General features: G+C 39.7%; 1 protein-coding gene across 2 annotated transcripts in view; it reads right to left on the bottom strand.

The window, feature by feature from the left end:
• Positions 1–14,822, bottom strand: part of ZNF846 (zinc finger protein 846) — a 55,877-nt gene that overhangs the window by 11,989 nt on the left and 29,066 nt on the right. The window contains exon 2 of one of the 2 annotated variants that reach the window (XM_045084396.1): positions 3–233. The gene's annotated coding sequence lies outside the window, so the exon portion shown is untranslated. Of the gene's footprint in view, positions 1–2; positions 864–14,822 lie in introns of those variants that run through there. The other variant, XM_045084377.1, reaches the window with a different exon arrangement.

Below are 14,822 nucleotides of genomic sequence, written 5' to 3'. Positions count from 1 at the left end.
ACCTCCCACGCAGGGCGGAGCGGGAAGTGAGGCGTTAGCCGAGGAGCGCTTCCGCTTCCGCTTTCCGCCACGAGGTCAGCGTAAGGGGCGGGGCCCCAGGAACATCTGGGTCTGGTGGCGGTTGGCGGCCGCGTCCTCCATACGTTCCCGGTGGCGGTTGCACCTGGTTGCTCCCAGTCCAGGCTGTCCACACTGACTCGGCAGGAGAGCCGAGCGGAGTCCAGGGCACCAAGCTGGAAGAGCAGCAGACGTGGTGGGCAAGGTGTGCCTCCGGGTTCCCGGCCAAGGAGGCTCATCAAGTGCTTTTCTACAAGTCTTTCTCGTTGGTTCAGCTCCACGCAGCGCTATGTAGATTTATAAAGATAACCCTACTAATCCATAAAATGAACTAGCACATTCAGTTCTCTTTTTAGATCCTGAGTCTTGTTTGAGATGGCATTTTAGCACATCATTAACCCGCTTAAAATTCTTTTTAGTCAGAACTGTGTGTGCATCGATCACCACAATTTTAGTACATTTTCATAATCACAAAAGGGATCCCAGTACCCACCTCACCACAAGCCCAAGGCAGCAACTTACTTTTTGCCTCTAGGAATTTACCTATTCTCAACATTTCATGTGAACAAAATATTACAATATGTGGTCTTTGTGTCTGGCTTCTTTGACTTCTGTAATGTTTTCAAGGTTTGCCCATATTGTAGCGTGTACCAGTACTTCATTTCTTTTCCTTACTGAGTAATATTCCGTTGTATGGGTGTGTCCCAATTTATCCATTCATTAGTTTATGGACAATAGGTTACTTCCCCTTTCTTGACTATTATAAATAGTATGGGATATTTTTTTAACAGTGATCAGAGGAAAATTCATATTCTCAAACGTTTATACCCTGAAAAACAAAACAATAATATATATCAAGCTAAAAAACAAAAAAACTGGAAATAGCACAAACCAACATAGAAAGTTATATAGGAACTTATCATTATGAAAGAGCACCAAGCCCAGATGGATTGGTTTTCGTCTGAGTGGGGGTGATAACAGCTTTACTGAAACATAATTCACATACAGTTCACCCATTTAAAGGGTACATTAGTGGTTACCATATTCACAGAGTTGTGAAATCATTACCACAGTCAGTTTTAGAACACTTTCACCACCCCAAACTCCCCATCCTATCCCTAACCTGAAGCGGTTACTAATCTATTGTCTCTCTAGATTTGCCTATTCTGACAATTTCATTTTAAGTTTTTAAAAATACTATATGGGGGTGCCTGGGTGGCTCAGTGGGTTAAAGCCTCAGCCTTCGGCTCAGGTCATGATCCCAGGGTCCTGGGATCAAGCCCAGCATCAAGCTCTCTGCTCAGTGGGGAGCTTGCTTCCCCCTCTCTCTCTGCCTGCCTATGTGATTTCTCTCTGTCAAATAAATAAATAAAATCTTTTTTTTTAAAGATTTATTTATTTATTTATTTGACAGAGAGAAATCACAAGTCGATGGAGAGGCAGGCAGAGAGAGAGAGAGGGAAGCAGGCTCCCTGCCGAGCAGAGAGCCCGATGCGGGACTCAATCCCAGGACCCTGAGATCATGACCTGAGCCGAAGGCAGCGGCTTAACCCACTGAGCCACCCAGGCGCCCAAATCTTTTTTTTTTAATGCAAAATTTATTAAAAAATAAAAATATATGGTCTTTTGTGACTGATTTCTTTCACATAGCATAAACTTTTCAAGATTAATCTTGAAATTGTAGCATTTATCAGTATTTTATTTTTTAAACTTAAGTAATCTACACCCAATGTGGGGTTCAAACTCACAACCCTGAGATCAAGAGTTGCATGTTCTTCTGACTGAGCCAGCCAGATACCCTAGTATTTTATTCTTTTTAATCAGTGAATAATATTCCCATCAGTTGGTGGACATGTGGGTTGTTTTCACTCTCTGGCCATTGTGAATAATGCTATGAAATACTGTCATACAAGTTTTTATGCAGACATGTTTTCATTTCTTTTAGATATATGCCTGGGATAGGAACTGCTCCATCATATTCTAACACTATGTTTAAGCTTTAGAGGAACTGCCTATTTTCCCTAAGTGGCTGTACCACTTTACAATCTCACCTGCAATATATGAGGTTTCCAATTTCTCATCCTGTCCAACATTTAGTGTTTTGTTTTGTTTTTAATATTATAGACATCCTGGTTGATGTGAGGTAGTATTTCATTGTAGTTTTCATTTTCATTTCCTGGATGACTAGTGGGTATTGATTATCTTTGCATGTGCATATTAGCCATTTATGTTTTATTAGGAGAAATGTCCGTTCAGAATCCTTGACTATGTTTTGTGCTATTTACCATTTTATTATTGGACTCTGAGAGTTCTTTGTATATTAAAGATGTCAGCCCCTTTTCAGATATAGAATTTTCAAATATTCTCTCCCATTAAATAGGTTGTCTTTTCACTTTATGGTATCCTCTCAAGTACAAAACAATTCATTTTTATGAAGTCTCAACTTGTCTATTTTTTTCTTTCATTGCTTATGCTTTGGATGTGAAATTTAAGAAACCACTATCAAATTCAAGATCACTAAAAATTTACCACTATTTTCCTCTAAGAGTTTTAAGCTTCTAGCTCTTATATTTAGTTCTTTGATCCATTTTGGGTAATTTTCAAATACAGTGTGAGGCAGACATCCAGCTTCATGCTATGTTGTATGGATATCCAGTTGTCCCAGCACCATTTGTTGAAAAGACTCTTTGTTCCCCTAATGAATTGTTTTTGGCACCCTCACCAAGCATCATTGGACCCATAATGTAAGCCCAGGCATATTAATTAGGAGAATTATACCTTCAAAGTTCAAATATTTGTACTACTCCATAAGTTAAGAGCAATGAGAATGAAGAAAAACTTCCTAACATACAAAAATAGGAAGTTACAAAGCCATATCACTTATGAATATTGATTCAAATGAGCTATGTTAAATATTAGCAAAAAGAATGTAAAACCACAAGGGTACAAGGTGGTTGCAATTAGTTAAGCATCAGATCCTTGGTTTCTGCTTAAGATCTCAGGGTCATGGGATCAAAGCCCCACATCAGGATCTGGGCTCAGCTTGAAGTCTGCTTAAGATTCTCTTTCCCTCTCCTTCTACCCCATTCTTTCTCTCTCTCAAATAAATGAACAAATCTTTTAAAAAAGAATATGAAACTGCATTAAGAAAATAATAACCTTGAGCAAGTGGAATTTACTCTAGAAACTCCAGGTTTGCTTAGTTATTAGGAAATCTACTAAATAATATACCATATTAATACATTTAAGAAAACAAGTCATTATCATCTCCATGGGTGCTGATGAAGCCTTAAACAAAATTCAACATCCATTATTGACAAAAGCACTCAAAAATAGAAATTGATGAATATTTTCTTAAGATTATTGCCTATATCAGGGCACCTGGGTTGTTCAGGTGGCTAAGTGTCTGGCTTAGGTCACAATCTTGGGGTTGTGGGATAAAGCCCTGCATTGGGCTCCATGCTCCAATGCAGTCTGCTTGAGATTCTCTCTCTCCCTCTTCTTCTGCTCCTCCTGACCTCCCTCTCTCTCTCTCTAAATAAGTAAAAAAAATTTTAAAAGATGATTGCTTAGATCTATAGCTATGTGTGTGGGTATACATGTGTCTGGGTGTGTACAGCTGGTATTGGTTAATGCAGTTAGAGAAGAGAAACTAATAAGAAACATAAGAACTGCAAAAAAAAAAAAGTAAAACCATCTCTTTTTACAGATGATATGATATTATACATGGAAAGCTCTAGAGAATTAATGGTAAAATTAATGGCAAACAATAAAGAATTTAGTATGTTAGCAGGATATGAAATTGTCATCCAGAAATCGAAAGCCTTCATTTACTCAACCAATAACCAGTATATACCAATTGAGCCAGTCAGGCACCCCTAATTCTTCTTTAAATGATTGGTAGAATTAGCCTGTGAATCCTTCTGGTCCTGGGCTTTTTTTTGCTGGGAGGTGTTTCCTTCTAGGTTCAATATGCTCATTCATTATTGGTTTGTTCACAATTTCTATTTCTTCATGATTCAGTCTTGGTAGGTTGTACATTTCTAAGAATTTAAGCTTTTCTTCTAGGTTCCCCAATTTGTTGGCATATAATTGTTCATATTATCACTTCCAGCCCTTTGTATTTATGTGAAGTCACTTGTAAAGTCATCTCTTCCATTTATAATTTTATTCATTTGAATCCTGTCTCTTTTTCTTGGTAATCCAAGCTAAAGAGTTGTCAATTTTATCTTCAAAACAAAAGATTTTCTATTGTTTTCCTATTCTTTATTTCATTTATGTCTGCTCTGATTTTTGTTATCTCCTTCCTTCTGCTAACTTTGGGTTTAGTTTGTTCTTCTATACATAGTACCTTGTGATATAAAGTTAAGTTGTTGATTTGAGGTCTTTTTTTCTTAATGTGGGCATTCATTGTTATAAAATTCCCTCTTATACTCACACTGCTTCACCCCATAAGTTTTGGCAGACTGCGTTTTTATTTTTGTTTCAAAATATTTTTTAGGGGTACCGGGGGGGCTCAGTCAGTTAAGTGTCTGTCTTTGGCTCAGGTCATAATCCCAGGGTCCTGGGATCGAGCTCTGCATTGGGCTCCCTGCTCAGTGGGGAGCCTTCTTCTCCTCTGCCGCTCCCCCTGCTTGTACTCTCTCTAATAAATAAATAAAAATCTTTTTAAAAATATTTTTATATATGGTTATGGTAGGGTTTGTTATTACCAGGTTATACTTCTAGTTGCAATATGAATTGCCAATTTTTGGAAGCAATTCAAATAAGAGGATCCTCAACTGTTAATAGCTTTGGCTCAGCAATGGCACTTTTTAGGTATTTATTTTATGGAAAAGATAAAATATATGTATAAAAATTTAACTACAAGGATATTTGCTACATATTGTAACAATAGCAAGAAAGATTAGAAGCAAGTTTCTAACAAGGCATTAGCTAAAATATAGCTTATTCTGTGAAGATAATAAGATAAGATATAATGATGTCATAAAATATTTAAATATATGGGAAGTTGATTAAGTTTGAAAAGCAAATTACAATACATTATAATATGACTATTACAAAATATGTTTATAGGAAAATGATTAATAGTGGTTTATGTACTCCATGGAATTTTGGGTTATTTCTCTCTTTTTGCTTGTCTTTGTTTTTTTGTTTTTTTTGTTTTTAAAGATTTTTATTTATTTACATGTCAGAGATAGAGAGAGCACAAGCAGAGGGAGCAGCAGGCAGAAGGAGAAGCAGACTTCCTGCTAAGCAAGGAGCCTGACATGGGACTTGATCCCAGGACCCAGGGATCGTGACCTGAGCCAATAGCAGACACTTAACCAACTGAGCCACCCAGGCATCCCTTGTCTTTGCTTTTTACAACAAATATATATTGATTCCATAAAAACATGTTTTTTATTTCCCTATTGTTTACTTCTTAGACTCACTGGTTGCTCAGGAATGTGTTGTCCACATATTTGTGAATTTTCCAGCTTTCCTTCTGGTAATTTCTAGTTTTTTAGCATCGGGGTTAGCAAAGATACTTGGTATGACTTAAGTCCTCTTGAATTTGATGAGACTTCTTTTGTGACCTAACATGATCTGTCCTGGAGAATGTTCCATGTGTGCTTGAGAAGAATGTTGCCATTGAATGAAATGTTCTGTGTAAGTCTGTTAGGTCCATTTGGTCTAAAGTATATTTCAGGTCCAGTGTTAGTTTATGGACTTTCTGTCAGGTTGATCTATCCATTTTAGAAAATAGGGTATTACTTTGTTGCCTATTTTTCCTTTCATATGTCTCTTAGTATTTGCTTAATATATTTAGGTGCTCTGATGCTCAGTAAATACATATTTACAATTGTTAAATTCTCTTGACGAATTGATTCCTTTATCCTTATATAATGACATTTTTGTCTCTTATTACAGTTAATGACTTAAAGTCTATTTTTCCTGATATAACTACTTCTGCAATCTTTTGGTTTCCATTTGCATGGAATATCTTTTTTCATTCTTTAACTTTGACTCTATGTGTGTCTAAAGCTGAAGTGACTTTTGTGTAGGCAGTATAGAGATGGGCCTCTTTTATTTATTTTTTTTTAAATCCCTTCAGGCTCACTTTGCCTTTTAACCAGGAATTTAAAGATTTTATTTATTTATTTCACAGACAGAGATCACAAGTGGGGGGGTGGGGAGATGGGTGGAGCAGGCTCCCTACTGAACAGGAAGCCCAATGTGGGGCTCGATTCCAGGACCCTGGGATCATGACCTGAGCCGAAGGCAGAGGCTTTAACCCACTGAGCCACCCAGGTGCCCCTCAACCAGGAATTTAATCATTTACATTTAAAGTATTAACTGGTAAGGACTTACTAATGCCATCTTATTAAGAGTTTTCTGGCTGTTTTGCAGTTCCTTTGTTCCTTTTTGGCTACACTGAAAAGATGTTTACCCTAAATCTAACCTGTAAACGCTTATTGCCCAATAAGCTAGCCACTAGCCAAATGTGACTATTTAAATGTAATCAAAATTGAAACCTCAGTTTCTTAGTCATGCTAGCCATATTTGAAGTGCTGGAGAGTCACATGTGGCTCAAGTCTACTATGTTGAACAGTGCAGATATAGAACATTTCCCTCATCACAAACAGTGTTGCTCTAAGCCATGGTTTCTCAGTTTCAGCACTATTGACACATGGAGCCAGCCAAGTCTTTGTTGGGGAGTGGCGGCGACCTGTGCACTGGAGAATGTTTAGCCACATCCCTGACCTCTACATATTAAATGCCAGAAGCACTCCCAGTTATGACAACCAAAAACATCTCCACATAATGCCAAATGTCCTTTGGGAACAAAATGACCTCCATTAAGAAACACCACTCTAGACCTAACTTCCAATTTACAGGAAATGCAGGTAACTAAAAACAAGCTAAAATAAACCATGAGAAAACAATGAAACATCCATAATGTGAAACACCCAAGAAATTGATGTCGATTCCTCAAAATGTCATGAAGGCAAAAAAAGAGGGGGCACGTTGGGTGGCTCGGTCGTCAGGTGTCTGCCTTAGGCTCAGGTCATGATCCCAGCGTCCTGGGATCCAGCCCGGCATCAGGCTCCCTGCTCAGTGGGAAGCCTGCTTCTCCCTCTCCCATTCCCCCTGCTTGTGTTCCCTCTCTCGCTGTCTGTCAAATAAATAAACAAAATCTTTTTTTAAAAATGTCAGGAGTACTGTTCTAGACTGAAAATATATACAGACAGTAATAACCAATGTAAATGTGTAAACCTTGACTGAATCCTGGATTAAATAAATAATTAGCTCTGTGAGACTGTATTTTGGATTGAGTATACTGGGCTGTATATTAAATGGCATAACTATTTTTAATTTTTCTAGGTGGAATAACAATATTGTGGTTAAGTAGAAGACCACCCCTGGTTCTAGGAGATGCACATGAAAGCATTTAGGGGTCTGACATATGTCTTCTACTTGATTCAGTTCAAGTTCAGCAGAGGGAAAAAGTATAATAGATTTGGTAAAGGGTTAACAATTGATGGCTCCAGGTTAAGGGTATATATATACATTCTTGCAACTTTTGAAAATTTTTAAAATAAATGGTTGGCCCGAGGGAGGCAGGGAGTATTTCATTTGGTCCCAAACAAAACCGTTTTACAAGGAAATAAATTTTGACATTATTTTTCCAAAGAAACCAGCTTCTCTTCTTAGTGACACTGAGAAGCTACAGCTGGATGAAATGTTAGGGATTTAACTCCTCTCACACAAGTGGGATTAGGGGCTGGGCACCTGGGTGGTTTAGTCAGTTTAAGCCTCTGACTTCCGCCCAGGTCATGATCTGAGAGTCCTGGCTCAAGCCCCAGGATGGGCTTCCCGCTCAGCACACAGTGGTTTTGTCCCTCTACACCTCCCCCTGCCCCTGCTCTCTCAAATAAATAAAATCTTGGGGGAAAAAAAAAGAGAGAGACTTTCCCTCTTCCACTCCCCTCGCTCACGCCCACGCTCTCTTAAAAATAAAAGAGGGATTAGGGGCTCCCCAAGGACAGTCTGTCCGGTTCTCACCAGAACCCGCCCACATCTGCAGAGGAGCGAGAATGCGCCGACCAAGCCTCTGCGGAACTGAGCGGAAGTAGCGTGTTTTCTCCCCGTCAAAGGCCAGTTTTTCGCCGGAAGCCATGCCTGGCATCGGAGACCAGACTCACACGTTGACCCAGTGCCCACCAATGCCTACCACATCTGTCCAGGGCCCTCTGGCCCGTTATGGTCCAAGACCCGCTGGGCCAGACCGGAAGCCAATTTCATAGACTCCGCCCCCCACGTAGTGGGAAAGTTCGGCAGCAATGGCTGTGGCCCCAGAACGCACACTTCCGCTTCCGTTCTGGAGGAAGGAACGCCTACCACTTGGAGAGCAGAGAAATCCGTGTTCCTTCACCGAGAGCCTAGTTGAATACAGTGGTTGGACCAGGCCAGAGGCGTGGTCTGACTCGAATTCCTACCGACTTGGAGGCGAAGGCTTTGTTTCTGCAGTGATATTTTCTTTTCTTTCCACTAGCATCTACCGCCCAGGACCATGACCAGCCATGTTTATAGTGGCAGGCTTGCCAGTCTGTGAAATGTTATAGCCTCCCGTTCATTCGTTTTTCTTAAAATGTACTTCACTGGTTTGCTTTTTGCCATGTTGGTTAGAGTCGTTCCTGGATGCTTCATATACGCTTGTGTATATATACATTTCACACGGATGTTATCTGATTAATAGAATAATGGTATTTTTATGTATTGATCACGAATCTAGTAACCTTGAAAGAGACTAGTTCTAATAATTTGCTGATTTTCTTGGATTTTTAATGTAAATGGGTCTAAATAGCTATAAACAATAATCTATTTAAGATAGTTTTCTTTTCTGCCAGTAATTGTATCTCATTTTTCTTATGGTGTTGATCAGAATTCCTAATATTATGTTGAATAATGGCAGTGATTAGTAGGCATCCTTGTCTTATTCTTGATGTATAAAGCAGTGATTCTAGGGGCACCTGGGTGGTTCAGCTGGTTAAGCCTCCAACTCCCCAAGTCTAGCTCTGCGCTTGCTCAGAAACTGCTTGGGATTCTCTCTCTCCCTCTCTGAATAATAGTAAATAATAATAATAAAGCAGCAGTTCTACAGTTTCTCTATTAATTTTGATATTTGTAGTGGAGGGGTGTCAGTGACCCAAACAGGTAAAAAATTAATTTTTATCCTTGGATTAGGAAGAGATTTTATTGGAAAATGTGTTGAACTTTATCAAAGGCTTTTTTATGCCTTTGTTTTCTTTAACCTTAGGGAATCATAAGTCATATGAAATATTTGTGAAATCAAATTTGTCCTTTATAGTTTCTGGAAACTATTGTCCTTTTAGAAGTGAGTTCATAAATGCCTGGGTAGCTCAGTCAGTTAAGTGTCACCTCCAACTCAAGTCATAATCCCAAGATCTTGGGATCCAGGCCCAGGTCAGGCTTCTTGCTCAGCAGGGAGCCTGCTTCTCCCTCTGCCTGCCACTCCCCCTGCTTATGTGCTCTCTCTCTCTGACAAATAAAATCTTTTAAATAAATAAATGTGTATGTTAGGTCCCTCAATAATGGGTCCGTGATTAAAGGAGTGAGACTGATACAAAATGAAGGTCAAGCAAAGCTTTATTTTGCGCCAAGCACCAAGAATCAAACCGAATGTTTGGGGCCTCACCTCTTACAGAGAGGGCGACCTCTCTCTGCTTCACAGACTAGCTTTTAAGGGCAAAGTCCATGTGGTTGGGCTGGCCACACACAGATGGCCAATAAAATTGTAACACACAGAGAAAGCTGCACAATCATGTTAGGTCACACATAAGTGACCAATTGAATTACAATTTACCCTAGTAGATATTTGAATTAACCTATCACCTTGGTTAGAATTGGCACCCAAAAGGCTCCCAAAGGGTGGGGCCCATACTCCTTGGTAACTAGGGAGACAGTATGCACCCCCCTCCCCCACTGATTGGATGTCTCCACCTGGCCTGATCCAACCCTTGTATTTGGGCTTTGTTACCTGGGACTAGTTTCTGGGACTTGTTTTTAAGTAAGTCCCCTGGGGGAAAGGGGCAGGGACAGTTTAAGGCTTAAACAACAAGGTTATTGTTTAACTGGATGGAAGCGCTCTGGCTAAATAGGTCCTTACAATCACAAGTAGGCAAAGAGGCAGGCAGAGAAAGGGGGAAGTAGGCTCCCTGCTGAGCAGAAAGCCCAATGCAGGACTCGATCCCAAGACCCCAAGATCACAACCCGAGCTGAAGGCAGAGGCTTGTTTTAACCCACTGAGCCACCTATGCGCCCCAAATAAATACTTTTAAAATAAAAATATTTGCCATCCTTATGGGAGGAAAATAATGTCTCAGTATTATTTTAATATTGTTGGGGTCGATTCCACATTAAAACCTGCTAAACCCTTAGGGCCTGCCTGGGCCTGCTTAGCCAGAGTGACTCCATGTTACCTAGATAGCCATTTTGTTGTTTAATAAACGCTTCAGCAGTTAGTAATATCGGTTCTGGGTAACCATTGCTAAAACACACATCTAAAATAAGGCCAGACAGGTAAAAGAGATCCAATCAGCCAAAGCCACATATACAGAGGTCTGTGGTTGTGCCCTATAAAAACTAACCTGTAAAATGAAAGGGGGTTGCTCGCTTCAGAGGTGGCCCTGGCCGGTCAGTCTAACTTCTAATGCTTGGCATAAAATAAGGCTTTGCATAACTTTCACTTTGTCCCAGTCTTCTTCCTTTGATAACGGACCCAACAAATATACTTCTCCCTGACTATTCCTGTGTTAGGGCCCGTAATCAAACGAGCAATACTGATACAAAGCGAAGGTCAAGCAAAGCTTTATTTCGCACCAAGCATCGAGAATCAAACTGACTGGTCAGGGCTGTCTCTTGCAAAGAGGCGACCCCTCCCAGCCTCACAGACTTACTTTTATAGAGGTAGTTTAGCCAGGCTATACACAGGTGGCCAATGAGATTGCAATACACAGAGAAAACTGCACAGTCATGCTAGGTCTGCCACACACAAAATTGCTAGGTTACACACGGGCGGCCAGTTGAATTTCAATTTACCCTAGTAAATATATGCACGCCCCACTGATTGGATGTCTTCACCTGGCCTGACCCACCCTTGTGTCTAGGCTTTGCAAGTAAGTTCCTCTGGGAGGGGCAGGGTCAATCTAAGTTTACTGCATGAACAACAAAATGGCTCCCTCTGATCAAGTAGGCCCTTACACTGAGCAATTGTTTTTTTCATTCGTCTAATTTTCTGTCTCAACATGTGAAATTTTTTTCTTTTTTTATTTTTAACATAACCAACCGATGACACCATGTAATAGAAACACCATTTGTATTTTTATATATTCTACTTTACTAATGAAATTTATTTATAAACTATCATATTGTTTCAGTTCATTCTTAGATATACAAAATCTTGTCTTGATCTCTTTACCTATTCTTCCTAAGTTTCTCCCATTTCTGTAAAATATCTTAAAGTTCTGCTCATATCTTTTTTTTCTGCTGGTATCTTTTTAAAATGTTAAACATTCTGACACTTTCCTGAATTCCTGTACAAGTTCTAGCAGTTTTGGAGTGGAGTCTTTTGGGTTTTCCACATATAGTATCATATCATCTGCGAAGAGTGATAATTTGACTTCTTCTTTGCCGATTTGGATGCCTTTAATTTCCTTTTGTTGTCTGATTGCTGAGGCTAGGACCTCTAGTACGATGTTGAATAGCAGTGGTGATAATGGACATCCCTGCCGTGTTCCTGACCTTAGCGGAAAAGCTTTCAGTTTTTCTCCATTGAGAATGATATTTGCGGTGGGTTTTTCATAGATGGCTTTGATGATATTGAGGTATGTGCCCTCTATCCCTACACTTTGAAGAGTTTTGATCAGGAAGGGATGTTGTACTTTGTCAAATGCTTTTTCAGCATCTATTGAGAGTATCATATGGTTCTTGTTCTTACTTTTATTGATGTGTTGTATCACATTGACTGATTTGCGGATGTTGAACCAACCTTGCAGCCCTGGAATAAATCCCACTTGGTCGTGGTGAATAATCTTTTTAATGTACTGTTGAATCCTATTGGCTAGTATTTTGTTGAGTATTTTCGCATCTGTGTTCATCAAGGATATCGGTCTATAGCTCTCTTTTTTGGTGGGATCCTTGTCTGGTTTTGGGATCAAGGTGATGCTGGCCTCATAAAATGAGTTTGGAAGTTTTCCTTCCATTTCTATTTTTTGGAACAGTTTCAGGAGAATAGGAATTAGTTCTTCTTTAAATGTTTGGTAGAATTCCCCCGGGAAGCCGTCTGGCCCTGGGCTTTTGTTTGTTTGCAGATGTTTAATGACTGTTTCAATCTCCTTACTGGTTATGGGTCTGTTCAGGCTTTCTATTTCTTCATGGTTCAGTTGTGGTAGTTTATATGTTTCTAGGAATGCATCCATTTCTTCCAGATTGTCAAATTTATTGCCGTAGAGTTGCTCATAGTATGTTCTTATAATAGTTTGTATTTCTTTGGTGTTAGTTGTGATCTCTCCTCTTTCATTCATGATTTTATTTATTTGGGTCCTTTCTCTTTTCTTTTTGATAAGCCTGGCCAGGGGTTTATCAATTTTATTAATTCTTTCAAAGAACCAGCTCCTAGTTTCGTTGATTTGTTCTATTGTTTTTTTTGGTTTCTATTTCATTGATTTCTGCTCTGATCTTTATGATTTCTCTTCTCCTGCTGGGCTTAGGGTTTCTTTCTTGTTCTTTCTCCAGCTCCTTTAGGTGTAGGGTTAGGTTGTGTACCTGAGACCTTTCTTGTTTCTTGAGAAAGGCTTGTACCGCTATATATTTTCCTCTCAGGATATAAAATCAATGCACAGAAATCAGTTGCATTTCTCTACACCAACAGCAAGACAGAAGAAAGAGATATTAAGGAGTCAATCCCATTTACAATTGCATCCAAAACCATAAGATACCTAGGAATAAACCTAACCAAAGAGACACAGAATCTATACTCAGAAAACTATAAAGTACTCATGAAAGAAATTGAGGAAGACACAAAGAATGGAAAAATGTTCCATGCTCCTGGATTGGAAGAATAAATATTGTGAAAATGTCTATGCTACCTAAAGCAATCTACACATTTAATGCAATTCCTATCAAAGTACCATCCATCTTTTTCAAAGAAATGGAACAAATAATGCTAAAATTTATATGGAACCAGAAAAGACCTCGAATAGCCAAAGGGATATTGAAAAAGAAAGCCAACGTTGGTGGCATCACAATTCCGGACTTCAAGCTCTATTACAAAGCTGTCATCATCAAGACAGCATGGTACTGGCACAAAAACAGACACATAGATCAATGGAACAGAATAGAGAGCCCAGAAATAGACCCTCAAATCTATGGTCAACTAATCTTCGACAAAGCAGGAAAGAATGTCCAATGGAAAAAAGACAGCCTTTTCAATAAATGGTGCTGGGAAAATTGGACAGCCACATGCAGAAAAATGAAATTGGACCATTTCCTTACACCACACACAAAAATAGACTCAAAATGGATGAAGGACCTCAATGTACGAAAGGAATCCATCAAAATCCTTGAGGAGAACACGGGCAGCAACCTCTTCGACCTCTGCCGCAGCAACATCTTCCTAGGAACAACGCAAAAGGCAAGGGAAGCAAGGGAAAAAATGAACTACTGGGATTTCATCAAGATCAAAAGCTTTTGCACAGCAAAGGAAACAGTTAACAAAATCAAAAGACAACTGACAGAATGGGAGAAGATATTTGCAAACGACATATCAGATAAAGGACTACTGTCCAGAATCTATAAAGAGCTTAGCAAACTCAACACCCAAAGAACAAATAATCCAATCAAGAAATGGGCAGAAGACATGAACAGACATTTCTGCAAAGAAGACATCCAGATGGCGAACAGACACATGAAAAAGTGCTCCATATCACTCGGCATCAGGGAAATACAAATCAAAACCACAATGAGATATCACCTCACACCAGTCAGAATGGCTAAAATCAACAAGTCAGGAAATGACAGATGCTGGCGAGGATGCGGAGAAAGGGGAACCCTCCTACACTGTTGGTGGGAATGCAAGCTGGTGCAGCCACTCTGGAAAACAGCATGGAGGTTCCTCAAAATGTTGAAAATAGAACTGCCCTATGACCCAGCAATTGCACTATTGGGTATTTACCCTAAAGATACAAATGTAGTGATCCAAAGGGGCACGTGCACCCGAATGTTTATAGCAGCAATGTCCACAATAGCCAAACTATGGAAAGAACCTAGATGTCCATCAACAGATGAATGGATCAAGAAGATGTGGTATATATACACAATGGAATACTATGCAGCCATCAAAAGAAATGAAATCTTGCCATTTGCAACAACATGGATGGAACTAGAGCGTATCATGCTTAGCGAAATAAGCCAGGCGGAGAAAGACAACTATCATATGATCTTCCTGATATGAGGAAGTGGTGATGCAACATGGAGGCTTAAGTGGGTAGAAGAATAAATGAAACAAGATGGGATTGGGAGGGAGACAAACCATAAGTGACTCTTAATCTCACAAAACAAACTGAGGGTTGCCGGGGGGAGGGGGTTTGGGAGAAGGGGGTGGGATTATGGACATTGGGGAGGGTATGTGATTTGGTGAGTGCTGTGAAGTGTGTAAACCTGGTGATTCACAGACCTGTACCCCTGGGGATAAAAATATA

This window comes from Mustela putorius, unplaced genomic scaffold (assembly GCF_011764305.1).
Source record: "Mustela putorius furo isolate JIRA1106 unplaced genomic scaffold, ASM1176430v1.1 tig00000095_pilon_pilon_pilon, whole genome shotgun sequence".
Lineage (NCBI taxonomy): Eukaryota > Metazoa > Chordata > Mammalia > Carnivora > Mustelidae > Mustela > Mustela putorius.
This window is presented reverse-complemented; position numbering and strand designations above follow the sequence as displayed.